This window comes from Elephas maximus, chromosome 17, assembly GCF_024166365.1.
Source record: "Elephas maximus indicus isolate mEleMax1 chromosome 17, mEleMax1 primary haplotype, whole genome shotgun sequence".
Taxonomy (NCBI): domain Eukaryota; kingdom Metazoa; phylum Chordata; class Mammalia; order Proboscidea; family Elephantidae; genus Elephas; species Elephas maximus.
In genome coordinates, this window is record NC_064835.1 from 80,064,771 (window position 1) to 80,078,950 (window position 14,180).

General features: G+C 43.3%; 1 pseudogene; it reads left to right on the forward strand.

The window, feature by feature from the left end:
- The first annotated feature begins 478 nt into the window (after positions 1–478).
- Positions 479–5,341, forward strand: LOC126060301 (tetratricopeptide repeat protein 4-like; annotated as a pseudogene).
- The last annotated feature ends 8,839 nt before the right edge of the window (positions 5,342–14,180 follow it).

Consider the following 14,180-nt stretch of genomic DNA (forward strand, 5'->3'; position numbering starts at 1 on the left):
ATAGCAGCAGTCCTACCTGCTTGAAGGCAGGTAGACTTCAGGTAGACAAAGGCATCTTACCTGAGCAAGTCCGATGACACTGCAGAGCTTCACTGATGACGGAGAAAGCCCTTTCCTGTCTTCCTGTTTCACCTGGATCTTTATTAAGATTTCCTAGGGTCTAGTTGCTGGGTGGTACAAATGGTTTGTGCTTGACTACTAACCCAAAGGTTAGTGGTTTGAACCTACCCAGCGGGGCCACGAAACAAAGTCCTGTTGATCTACTCTATAAAGATTACAGCCAAGAAAACTCCATGGAGCAGTTTTACTCCGTAACCTGTAGGATGGCCATGAGTTGCAATCAACTCAACAGCAATGGGTTGGGTTTGGTTTTGGGTTAGAGGATTAAGAAGCACCGTCTTAGGGTATTTCAGCTGTAAGTCACAGGTACACAAGGTACCCTGGAAGAAACGTGACACAAAGGGAGAAAGTAACAAGCATGGAATGGTAAACCAAAAAAACCAAACCCATTGCCGTCAAGCTGATTCTGACTCATAGTGACCCTATAGGACAGAGTAGAACTGCCCCATAGGGTTTCCGAGGAGTGGCTGGTGGATTCGAACTGCTGACCTTTTTGTTAGCACCCCTTATTAGCTATGTTTTATACCAGGACTTCTCCTGCCAAGAAACTAAAAAACTCACTGCCCTTCAGAAAGTTGAGAGTTGGAAAGTTCAACTCCCTATTATAAACTTTTCTGAGTGGTCCTTGGATTGAAATCCTTGTCCTGGTGAAAAGGAAGAGACCCTCAGTTCAATCAGCCGAGGAAGAGGACATTCCAAATGCCATGGGTTAGCTTCATCTCTAGAAAGGTATTTTTTCTCTCCTTTGAAAGCAGTTTCTGCATTGACCAGAGCAATTCTCAGACACTAGCTGGTGGAAATGCTCACGTGATCTTCACAGACAGGCTTTTCTCCTTTTTTTTTTTTTTTAATACTTTGTGAATAGCATTTGGTGGGGAAAAATGAGAATTTTCTCATTTCCTACTAAACGACATTACATAAGGCTTTTTTTCCTTTGTTAACAGAAATGATTTTGCCCTGAAAAACATCTTATTTTTCCTGGAACCAAAATGACTCTCTAAAGACCTCAACTTACTTTTTAGTCATTTGTATTGTGCCGACCAAGTGCATTCTTATTTTTTTCTTTAAAAGGAGACTACATTATCTTCAACGATTCTATGTCCAAGTAATTTTTTAAAATTTAGACTAGAGAGACAGCGTATTATAAGCCCACTTTATTTTTGTTAAGGTGTATCCTCTCACTATTTAAGACATTAATCATGCATAAAATTATACAACAAGAGACTAAGAGCTGAATATATTTACATGTTTGTTCTTAATTTCGTCTCCTTTTAGAAAATGCTTTGAGCAAATTTTATATCATGAAACGAATTGGTAAGCAATTCATTTGACAAGTTATCAGTCACCTTGACATTTAACCAACATTGATTTTGAAGATGGGGTTGTCACTAATTATGGTCTGATTTGATAAATACAGTAAACTTTCACTTTGTCATTTTGCTTTTACTACACAAGTAATGTGTGATTACTCTCAGTCAGGGCTGGCTTCATGGGCATGTGATCTCTGTCATCATGTGAGGCCCCATGTTTAGAAGGGTCCCATGCTTAGTTTAATGCTCTATTGGAGTCCCTGAGTAGCACAGATGGTTAAGTACTAGGCTACTAACTGAAAGGTTAGTAGTTCAAATTCACCCAGAGGTACCGAGAAGAAAGGCCTAGTGAACCATTTCCAAAAGGTTACGGCCATTAAATACCCTATGAAGTGCAGTTCTACTCTGATACGCATGGCTTTGCCATGAGTCTGAACCAAGTCAGCTGTGGTCATCATCTTGAGATTCTCAATAGTTTTATTTTTGAACTTGTGTTTTGTAAGTGAAGTTAGATGGGGCAATGGAACAAGCACATGAGCAGAGGAGACACATGTCATATCCGTGCCTACCACCGTGGCTTGCCACCCCATCCACACATGGTGTTTATAATGCTCCATGAGCTCAGAATTCTCAACTTATGGGAGTTCAGTAAGACTCAGAGTGAGCACAAGATTAATATTCTATCTACGACTGAGTGAACGGGGGGTGCTGACAGCCCTGAGAAGCCATTCTTTCTGTTCACACCAGACACACAAATGACCAGCATCCCTGGATGCTGCTGTCACATCCTTTCTTACTCGTGTCACTTCCTCGATTTAACCAAAACCAAACCTGTTGCCGCTGAATCCACTGCGACTCATGATGAGCCCGTGTGTTTTCCATGGCTGCGATCTTTCAGAAAAGAGCCCTGGTGGCACAGTGGGTAAGCGCTCGGCTGCTTACCGAAAGGTCAGCGTTTTGAACCCACCAGCCGCTCTGCAGGAGAAAGATGTGGCAGTCTGCTTCTGGGAGCCCTGCGGGGCGGGTCTACTCTGTCCTGCAGGATCGCTATGCCTTGGAGTCAACTCAACAGCAAGAGGTCTGAGATTTTGTTTTTCTTTTTTAGTGAACCTTTTGGAAGCAGATCACCAAGACTTTCCTCTGTGACACCTCAGGACGGATCCAAGCTGCCAACCTTGGCTAGTAGCCAAGTGCTTAACCATTCGCACCACCCAGTGATTTCCTTGTTGGGAGCTTTCAACTTCTCTTAAAATGGTGGCATGGAAGGAATGGGAAAGTTAGGGCAGCCCATGACTCTTTTTCTTTCTCATCTTTCCTTACTCATCAGCAAGCCAAGGATAAACAATGTTGGCAGAAACTGCTTGAGTTAAGAAGTGAAATAAAACCAGGTGACCTGATCTGTGCAGTGTTTCCATCGTTCCGATAAGAAAAAAATACCTACGAATGTACGAGCTATGAAATACGATGATTGTGTAATTTTGGTGATTCTGAATGCCACTTAAATGCTCTTATATTTGCGTTTAAAACTGACATCACAAGGGCCAAAGAGGTGCCACAGAGTAGCTTCAGCCAGACGCCACCTCCAGCAATGCCACGGACTCGTTCCTGAAAAAGTTCAGAGCCAGTCCTACTGCAGCAGCTTCCACCAGGACCGGGGGAAGAGCAACTTGAAAACATGTCCCTGTTTATGAAGAAACCTATCCCCCAAAAAGTCCTGACTCAGCTTGGCTCCAGTCGATTATTTTGATGACAAGCCATCTCCAGAACAACAGGCCGAGACTTGTCAAGATAAGGACAATGATTAAAGAAAAAGACTACAAGAAAGCTCTGCTTTCATACAGAGAAGAATTAAAGAAGAAACATGCAGGCTGGGATTTGAACATTGTCCTGTACAGCAAGTGGGCAGAGTAGTACCTGGGCAATTCTCATTCTGCCCCCGTGATGGGGTGTCTGCCAGGAAGCTAAACTCCTGTCACCTCAAAGCAATGGCAAGAGATGCCCTAAGCCATCTGGAACTAAAAAGCTTGGCTGAGGCCCTGAGCTGGTATGATGAGGGGCTGAAGATAGATGCCAAAAAGGAGAAGCTTCTGGAATGAGGGCAAAAGCAAACATGTGAAGCGAACTGAACAGAGGGATGTAGGGAAAGCAAAGTTGAAAGAAAGGAAGCAGAAGCAGACTGAGACTTTAATCCAGGCCATCAAGGCTAGTCTCCACAGCAGGTTAGTCTCCAAAGCTGCTGGTGAGGATGAAGATTCAGCCTCAGAAAGTTTAGGTGAGCTTTTCCCAGCTGGGATCTGCTATGAGGACCACTACGGAGCCACAGTGAGTCTTGACCAGGGCAGGCTATACCCAGAGTATGCCCAGTCAGACTTCATCTCTGCTCTCCACCAGGACTCCAACTTTATTGATCATCTAATGGTGATGTGATGTGAAAGCTGGACAATGAATAAGGAACACCAAAGAAATGAAGCCTTTGAATTACAGTGTTAGAGAAGAATATTGAATATTATGCCATGGACTGCCAGAAGAACAAACAAATCTGTCTTGGAAGAGGTATAGCCAGAATGCTTATTAGAAGCGAAAATAACAAGACTTCGTCTCACGTACTTTGGACATGTTAGCAGGTAGGACCAGTCCCTGGAGAAGAACATCCTGCTTGGTAAAGAGAGGGTCAGCGAAAAGAGAAAGGCCCTCAATGAGATGAACTGACACAGTGGCTGCAACAATGGGCTCAAACATAGCAACGATTGTGAGGGTGCTGCAGGATCAGGCAGTGTTTAGTGCTGTTGCATATAGTCTCACTATGAGTCGGGACCGACTCGACAGCCCCTAACAACAATGGTGACATTTGGTGAAACACCTCTTGGGACTTTGAGCAGAAACTATTGCCCTGATAATTTAGAGGTCCGTTTTGAGGATACGAGTCTCTAGGTGGTGCAAATAGTTGAGCACCGGACAACTAACCAAAAGGTTGGCAATTCAAATCCCTCTAGAGGCACCTTGGAAGAATGGCCTGGCAATCTGCTTCTGAAAGGTCACAGTCACCAAAACCTTAAGGAGCACAGTTCTACTCCAAAACACAAAGGGTCACCGTTGAGTCAGAATCTACTCAACAGCAGCTGGTTACTTCGAAGGTGAGGAAATGTGCCAGGCACCTCTTGAGAGCACCTTGCTGCAGATGCTGTAGCACCCCGGGTACTTTGTCTAAACCCTGATACCAGCATTTTGAGTCTGTGTAGCTTCCTCTCTACAAATGTGCTCTGCATGCAAAAGCTGGACAATACATAAGGAAGACCAAAGAATAATTGATGCCTTTGAGTTATGGTGTTGGGGAAGAACATTGAATGCACCATGGACTGCCAGAAGAATGAAAAGTCTGTCTTGGAAGAAGTTCAGCCAGGATGTTCCTTGGAAACAAGCATGGTGAGACTCTGTCTCATGCACTTTGGACATGTCGTCAGGAGGGTCCAGTCCCTGGAGAAGGACATCATGCTTGGTAAGGTAGAACTCAAACGCATTGCCATCGAGTCAATTCTGATTTATAGTGACGCTATAGGACAGAGTAGAATTGCTCCACAGGGTTTCTAAGGAGCAGCTAGTGGATTCAAACTGCTGACTTTTTGGTTATCAGCCTGAGCTATTAACCACTTCACCACCAAGTGTTCTGGTAAGGTAGAAGGTCAGTGAAAAAGAGAAAGAACCACAACAAGATGGATTGACTCAGTGGCTGCAACAATGGGGTCAAACATAGCAACGATTGTGAGGATGGCGCAGGACCAGCGAGGCTTCGCTCTGTTGTACATAAGGTCGCTATGAGTCAGAACCAACTCAACGGCACCTAACAACAACATGGGTTCTCTCTTTTTTGTAAGAATTGTCTCCAAGGGAGAAAGCTGTACCAGGTAGAGTGACTGAGCCAGGCTGTGGGAGCCAGGCCCCTGGACCTCCTCCCTTACCAGGTGTAGTCCAGCACTTGGTTCAGCTCTGAGATGATATTTCTGCCACCCTGGGGCAGTCCTTCCCAGTATCCAACTGGGGGAGTTGCTGCTGGCTTTTCTGAACTGTACTTCTCTGACCAAAGTGCTGTGTGCCAGCTGGTCTTCACTCTCCCTCTGTTGACTCAAAGCTCTGTGCTTGGCCATGCCAACGCTGGACTTATTATGAGCCAGCTGTACTAACCACCAGCCTCTGTCTCGTAAGGGACCGCCTACTGCTGCTTCCTGGCTGTGGAACTGGCTCGGGATCCAGTGACATACTTTCTGAACCTTTGTAGAGTTAGACAATGTAGAGAAGCTGCCCCTCACATAAACAAACTGTACATGCAATTTTCTTTCTCTAAACTTTATTTTGTTGTTGAAAATACACACAGCAAAATATACACCAGTTCAACAGTTTCTCCTTGTACAATTTAGTGACCCTGATTTCATTCTTCTAGTTGTGCAACCATTCTCACCCTCCTTTTCTGAGTTGTTCCTCCCCATTAACATCTAATCTTTCCTATCTAAGCTTTCTAATTGCTGTTGTCAATTTGATCCCGTATATATAGTTCTTCAAAGAGCATAATGCTCAAGGCAGGTCTTTTTTACTAGTTACACTAAACTATTGTTCAGTTTTAAGATGACTTCAGGGGACATTTTTGGTTTAAGGTTTAAAGATTACCTCAGAGCAATAATTTCAGGGGTTCATCCAGTTTCCATGGTTCCAGAAAGTCCACATACAGTCCATGATAATTTGAAATTCTGTTCTGCACTTTTCCCCTTTTGATCAGGATTCTTCTACGGAGTCTTTGATCAAAATGTTCAGTGATGGTAGCTGGGCAGCATCCAGTTCTTCTGGTCTCATGGTAAAGGAGGCAGCTGTTCATGGAGGCAATTAGCCACATATTCCATATCCTCCTCCTATTCCTGACTTTCCTTCTCCTTCTGTTGCTCCAGGCCAATAGAGGCAAATTGTTGGGCCTTGGATGGTGCATGTAATTTGAAGGCATTCACTCAACCGCTGAAGGCCCTGGCCCTGGCCTCCAGTTACTTTGTGAGCACAGAGGGAAGTTGAGTGAGGATGCTGTAGATGCCTTGGGGTGAGATGGGGCCAGGAAAGGCAGGTCCGGTTTCTACAGTTTTAAGTGCCATACAAATGGGTCTTCGGTACTCCTAAAAAAATCGCCAATGTTGCTGATCTTTGAAAGATAGAAAGTGACAGCCTTGGGCAGTGGTCTCTGAATTCATCTCCAGTTTTTATCTTCTAGGATTTTGTGCCTTTTAACAATCCCTGGTATTGCAAATGGTTTTCATTCTACTACTAACCTAAAGGTTGGTGATTCAAACCCACCCAGAGGTACCTCAAAAGAAAAAACTACAGATCTGCTTCCATAAGGATTATAGCCAATAAAATCCTATGGAGCACAGTTCAACTCTGTAACAGGGTCACCTTGAGTTGGATTCAACTCCATGGCAATGGGTATTTACGAGTGCCTTTTAAACTGAAAAATCTTTTTATATGTTAGGTCATTGTTATGGGTTATATTTTTGTCTACAGTTGTCTTTGCTCTCCTTCTCCATTAAAAAACCCAAAACCAAACCCGTTGCCATCGATTCTGACTCATAGCAACCCTATAGTCCAGGGTAGAACTGCCCCATAGGGTTTCCAAGGCTGTAAATCTTTACGGTACCAGACTGCCAGATCTTTCTGCCCTGGGGCAGATGGTGGGTTTGAACTGCCTGCCGGACCTTTCAGTTATCAGCCGCACCCACCCCATCTTCCAGGAATGAGTCACTAACAGTGGGCTTGGCTGCATGACTTGATTTCAACAAGATCTGAGCAGACGTGACTTGTGCTGTGTTCGAACAAGCTTGAGGAGCCATTGCATGGATTTTTGTCATTTTTTTTCAGTTGCCGGCGAGTTTTATCCTACTCATGGTGACCCCACGTGTGTCAGAGTAGGACCGTGTTCCACAGGGTTTCAGTGGCTGATTTTTCAGAAGTAGGCTGCCAGGCCTTTCTTCCAAGACATCTCTGGGTGGACTCGAACCTCCAGCCTTTCAGTTAACAGCCAAGCGTGTTAACCATTTGCACTCCCCAGGGACTCCATTGCATTGTAGTCTCATGCTATGTTCCCTCTGCCCTGAGAACCCATGTCCCAGATAGGTGCTCCTTCTTCAGCCTGAATCCCATAATGATAAGACACATGGAGCAGAACTGAAGCAGCTGACCTGCAGCCAATGGTTATAACATGAATGGAGAATAAGTGTTTGTTGTAATGACCACTGGTAGTGCAGTCGTTAAGAACTCAGCTGCAGTTCAAATCCCCAGCCCCTCCTTGGAAACCCTATGGGGCAGTTCTACACAGTCCTTTATGGTCGCTATGAGTCAGAATCAACTCGACAGCAGCACGTTTTTGGATTTTTGGTAGTGAACACTGAGATTTGAGGGTTGTTTGTTACTATAGCAAAGCTGCCTTATGCACACCGAACTGAAACCAGCTGCTGCTGTCCTTAAGATGAACTAACTTGGGGTGAAAAATAACTGGCATTGCCCAATATAAAGATGAATGGTAACATTCATGCTAATAATTTAAATTTTTAATTTTTCTTTATTTAGAATAACATTAAATATCAAATAATACCATGACAAGTTAAGAAAAAGTGAGAGACCATGGAAAAAAGAAACAAGCGTTATATTTTAATGTTTAACAGCACATTTTTCCTGCTTCTTAAACAAGGGTCCCCATGTATTCAGTTTGTATTGTTGTGTCCCATACAGTCGATTCCGACTCATAGTGACTGTATAGGGCAGAGTAGGATTTTCTGGTGGCGCAGTGGTTAAGCGCTTTGCTACTAACTAAAAGGTTGGCGGTTTGAACCCACAGCCGTTCCTCAGGAGAAAGATGCGGCAGTCTGCTTCCATAAAGATTACAGCCTTGGAAAACCTGCGGGTCAGTTCTACTCCGTCCTGTAGGGTGGCTTTAGGTAGGAATTGACTTGATGGCAGTAGGTTTGTGTTTTGGTTAATCTTTACAGAAACAGATTGCCAGGACTTTTCTCCCACAGAGCCACTAGGTAGGCTTGAGCTGCCAACCTTTTATTTAGCAGCCAAGAGCTTAACCATGACTAGCCTTCAGGGGGTTAGTAAATGCCTTAAAATTATATTTGTATTAGATCCCAGAAATAATGCTGCCAGCCTACTCTAAATTCCAGAGTATGACAGTTAATTTACTGATAACTCCCAATGGCGTATTTACAGTGGAATGGTGGTTAATATTGATACTGATCCAAAGGGATTACTTGGTCCCTTAAAAGTTGGAGCACCAGAATAACTGGAAGTGAGCATAAATCCATTGCCGTTGAGTCAATTCTGACTCCTAGTGACTCTATAGGACAGAGCAGAACTGCCCCATAGGGTTTCCAAGGAAGGGCTGGTGGATTAGAACTGCTGACCTTTTTTGGTTAGCAGCTGTAGCACGCCAAAGCTCTTAACCGCTGCATAAGGAAGTGGAAAAAGTCCTGTGCTTGGGACAGCGGGCTCAAGTTCAGACCCAGGTCTCCAATGCCTATTGGTTGTCAACGTACACATGACATTAACGTTACTGACCTAAACCCTGTTCTTTCCCCACCTGTGTACCCAGGACCTCAGTACCTTCCTGCAAAGAGTCCCCTCAGTGTCCTGGGCATCCCCAAAGGGGAGTGTCCCCTGAGCTTGCAAGCTCACTCCTGCTATAGTCTCCACCCTGCTTTTTCTCACTCACTTTGGCTCCACTTTTGTCAATGCCAGCTATTCTCCAAGCTGCTTGAAGAAGCCTTACTATGTCAATACTATCTCAGCTAAAAAAAAAAAAATAAGGAAAAGGAAATTCATTGGTTCCTGCTCCTAAGGTTCAAAGGCCATTACCAGGACCCTAAGGGTCTCTAGCTTTGTGGTCTGTTCTCCTCCAACTCGCTTCACTCTAGCCCAAATTCTGCCAAAAATCACCTCCAGACCCACTGCTGTTGAGTCGATTCTGACTCACAGCAACCTGATAGGACAGGGAAGAGCTGCCCCATAGGGTTTCCAAGGCTGTAAATCTTCAGTGAAGCAGACTGTCACATCTTTCTCCCACACAGTGGCTGGTGGGTTCGAACCATCCATCTTTTGGCTGGCAGCAGAGCACTTTAGTGACTGTGCCACCAGAGCCCCTTCTAAATCCCCTGCAGTTCAGCAAAATGTGGATTCCAAGGTCTGCTTCAGGATGATTGGATCAGAATTTCCACACTTTAACAAGCTCCCCTGGAAAATCTTGAGCATTCTGAAGATTGAAAGATTGCCATAGGACTCCCAGGCAAACCACAGACCCTGGAGGCAAAGTGTCACCAAGCCAGACGTTCTAGTCATACCATTTGTTCCATTGTCCTGGTCTCTTTCCTACCCAGGTAGGAACGTGTCAGAGTCCCTAGCTCACTGGCTTAGGAATGCTTGTCTGGTCTAGCCAGGATGCTAACTACAACTCTGAAACAGGGCTTTGAACCAGTTCATTCTGGTTCAAACCCCTGCTGAGAATTCGCGGGATCAGAATCTACATTTTAACGAGATTCCCAGGTGATTCTTAGGTATAATAAATGTTGAGGACCACTGCTCTACCAATGGTTCTCAGAACTGATGCCTAACTGGCAGCATTAAATCATCTGGGAACTTGTTAGAAATGCAAACCTCAGGCAAGTTATTTAACCTCTCTGAGGTTAACCCAGTGGCGCAGTGGTTAAAGCACTTGGCTGCTCACCATAAGGATGGCGGTTGGAACCCACCAGCCACTCCTTGGAAGAAAGATGTGGCAGTCTGCTTCCATAAAGATTTACAGCCTTGGAAACCTTATAGGGTCACTATGAGTCGGGATAGATTCAACGGCAGTGGGTTTGGCTTGAGCTGGGTTCTGGCAGTTTGCCTAGTAAAATCTAGATAATCCCACCTGCTGAAAGGCTGAAGATCTCCTGAGTTTTCTTACAGCTCTAAAACATATGACTCAAAAAACTCAACCCTGTCACCACGTTCCATTTGATTAAACAACGTGTTAAGGCGAGCACAGGAGAATGTGAGAGCGTGGGATTTCGTACCCCTTGACTTCTGAGAAATCAAGCTCCTAACAAGGATTTCAATGTGTGTGAGTTTGTTTTGTCTTCTATTTAAGGTGAAGGAGGAGAAGTGATTTAATTTTTGTTGTTGGAACAAAACTAAATAAACAGGCTTAGGATGGAAGGGGCTAGAGGTGGAATTTGCTGTAGGTGGCCTGGGAGAAGACATCTCATGAACACCCTTCAGTGTAGAAGGATAAAACTATCTGGACTATTGAAAGCCTAGCCCTGGAGCATACTTTAAACCCAATTTTTACTTTAGCTGCACTTATTGTCTAAGCCTTTGGTTTTACAAAGCCATCGAGGCTCTTTGGGGCTAGGACTCCCTTCCGTGTCTCTCAGCTCCCAGGGGAGGGCTCTTGGTGCTTTAGGCCCTCTACCTTTTACTCAGCTGTTGCTGCCCCAACTCTTCATTTCCTTCTATAACGTAAGTGTTTGTGTAGACTCCAGTTTAGACCGCAGTCATGGCTGTGCCAAGTTCACAGTGAGGCACCTGAGAAGAAAAAGGGTTTTAAAAATGTCTGTGCTATCCTTTCCATGAAGGTTAACAGGGGCGGCCAGGAACGTAGACCAACCTCAGTTCATAGGTTCCATTCATACATTCAGGCTGTGGATAACATGCAGGCAGAATGTTTCTGTTGGGTGCCGTCGAGTCAATTTTTGACTCATAGTGACCCCATGTGGCAGAATAGAACTGCCTCACAGGGTTTCTAGGCCGTAATCTTTACAGAAGCAGATTGCTAGGTCTTTCTCCCATAGAGCTGCTGCGTGGGTTCAAACTGCCAACCTTTCAGTTAGCAGCTGAGTGCTTAATCATTGTGCCACCAGGGCTTCTTGCATACAGTATTAAAACAAAAAAAAAATGGCTGTTGAGTTGATTCTGACTCATAGTGACCCTATAGACCCTATAGTATAGTATATAAGAGGACTGGGCAGGGGCCAGTCTGCCTGGGTTGAAATCTCAGCTTCAACACTTACTGCTACCAGTTTATGCAATCGCTTGACTGCTTTGGGTCATAATTTTTTTTTTTTCCTTGAAAAGCAGGAGGAATTAGGATACCGACATCTTAGGGTTGATATGATGATTATAGTGACTTAAGGTTGCAATGATAATGAATTTAGACAGTGACTGGCAAGTAGTAAGTATTCAGCAATTGTTACCTGTTATTTTTTATATGCTAATCACCCAGCAAAAATGTTCAGCATATCCACTGGTCTCACCCCATCTGAAGCAAGGGAGAATGAAGAAAACCAAAGACACAAGGGAAAGATTAGTTCGAAGACTAATGGACCACAACTACTATGGCCCCCACCAGACTGAGTCCAGTACAACTAGATGGTGCCCTGCTACCACCACTGACTGCTCTGACAGGGATCACAACAGAGTGTCCCAGACAGAGCTGGAGAAAAATGTAGAACAAAATTCTAACTCACAAAAAAAGACCTGACGTACTAACCCCCAGAGACTGGAGAAACGCTGACAGTATGGCTCCCAGACACCCTTTTAGTTCAGTACTGAAGTCACTCCTGAGGCTCACCCTTTAGTCAAAGATTAGACAGGCCCATAAAACAAAACGAGACTAAATGGGCACACCAGCCCAGGGGCAAGGACGAGAAGGCAGGAGGGAACAGGAAATCTGGTAAAAGGGAACCCAAGTTCGAGAATGATGACATATCATGGCGTTGGTAACCAATGTCACAAAACGATGTTTAATGAGAAGATAGTTTGTTGTATAAACCTTTGTCTAAATTCAAATAAAAAAAAGTGTCCAGTCTACAGCATATTTTTCCATAAATATTATCTGTGTACAGTGAAACCTGTGAAAGCTGTAACTCACCAGAACGGCCTTATTTTTCCAGGTCTTGCAAGTTTTCCACCTTTGACATGGTGTAGTCTTACCACTTGTCTTAGTTATCTAGAGCTGCTATAACAGAAATACCACAAGTGGATGGCCTAAACAAAAATATTTATTTTCTTACAGTCTAGGAAGTTAGAAGTCTGAATTCAGGGTGCCAGCTCCAGGGGAAGGCTTTCTCTTTCTGTCAGCTCTGGTGGAAAGTCCTTGTCCTCAATCTTCCCCTGCTCTAGGAGCTTCTCAGTGCAGGGAACCTGGGTCCAAGGGATGCATGCTCCTGGCTCTACTTTCTTGGTGGTATAAGGTCCCCCTGTCCCTTTGCTTGCTTCTCTCTTTTATATCTCAAAAGAGATTGAGTTAAGACACAACCTAGTCTTGTAGATTGAGTTCTGCCTCATTAACATAACTGCCTCTAATCCCACCTCATTAACATCATAGAAGTAGGATTTACAACACATAGGAAAATCACAACAGATGACAAAGTGGTGGAGAATCACACAATGTCCTATCCAAGCTGAAACATATTTGGGGGGGACACAATGTAATCCATTACACCACTTTTCTATTGCTGTTAATGGAAAACATTTGAGTTTTCCTTCTCTGACAGGTTTCCACCTTACACGCGTTCCAGCTTTTGCAGGTTTTACTGTGTATATGTTATTTATATATTTAAATTCATTATTTTTTACCTCTAGCTTGAGGATGCCTAAAGATAGGATCCCCTATGTGAGATGGGACCAGGGAAGGTGTAGAGTGGAGATGTGAGGAGGAAGGCTGCAGCTGTGTAATTATACATGGTAATTCCCCCCCCCGCCACTATATTTTTTATATCTAACATCTTTTATTCTCTTTTCTGTTTGTTTTGTTATCCTTTTTTCTCTCCACACTTTGGTCTCTAAAGATCTTCTGAACTATTTCATACAAGTTTGTTTACTCTGCTGTTAAACTCATCCATTGAGTCATTCATTTTAGTTATTGTTTTTTTCAACTCTAGTATTTCTATTTGATTCTTTAAGTAATTTATTTTATTTTCTGTTATTCTCAAAAATATACACAGCAGAAGACACACCGATTCAAAAATTTCTGCATATATAATTCAGTGATATTGATTACACTCGAGTTGTGTAATCGTTCTCACCCTCTTTTTCTGAATTGTTCCTCCCCCATTAACATAAACTCACTGCCCCCCTAAACTTCTCATTGAACCTTCTGAATTGCTCTTGTCAAATTGATCCCATATAGATAATTCTTTAAAACAGCACAATGCTCAAGGCAGGCATTCTTTGCTATTTAAGCTAAACTATTGTTTATTGTTTGGTTTAAAGAAGACCTTAGGAAGACTTCAGGGAATATTTTTGGCTTAAGGTTTAAAGATTATCTCAGGGCAATAGTTTCAGGGGTTCATCCAGCCTCAACGGCTCCAGAAAGTCTGGGTTCCATAAGAATTTGAAATCCTATTCTACATTTTCCACCCTTTTGACCAGATTTTTCTCCAGAATTTTTGATCTGTTTGATTATTTTTAAATTTTCCTGTGGTCTGTCTGTATTCATCTTGTTATTTAATTTCATGACATTTTAATCTAGTTATTTTTAAATCCCTGCGAGGATAACTTGAAATCAGGATCTCCTTTGATTTTGTATCTATTGTTTGATTTTTTTTCTCTTAAAATTTTTTTTGAAATAATTTTATATTAAAAAAATTGCAATGCTAACAGAGAATTTCTATATCCCCTTCAATACCTTCCCTCAATGTTAGTATCTTACACAGCATGGTACAATTTTCAAAACCAAGAAAT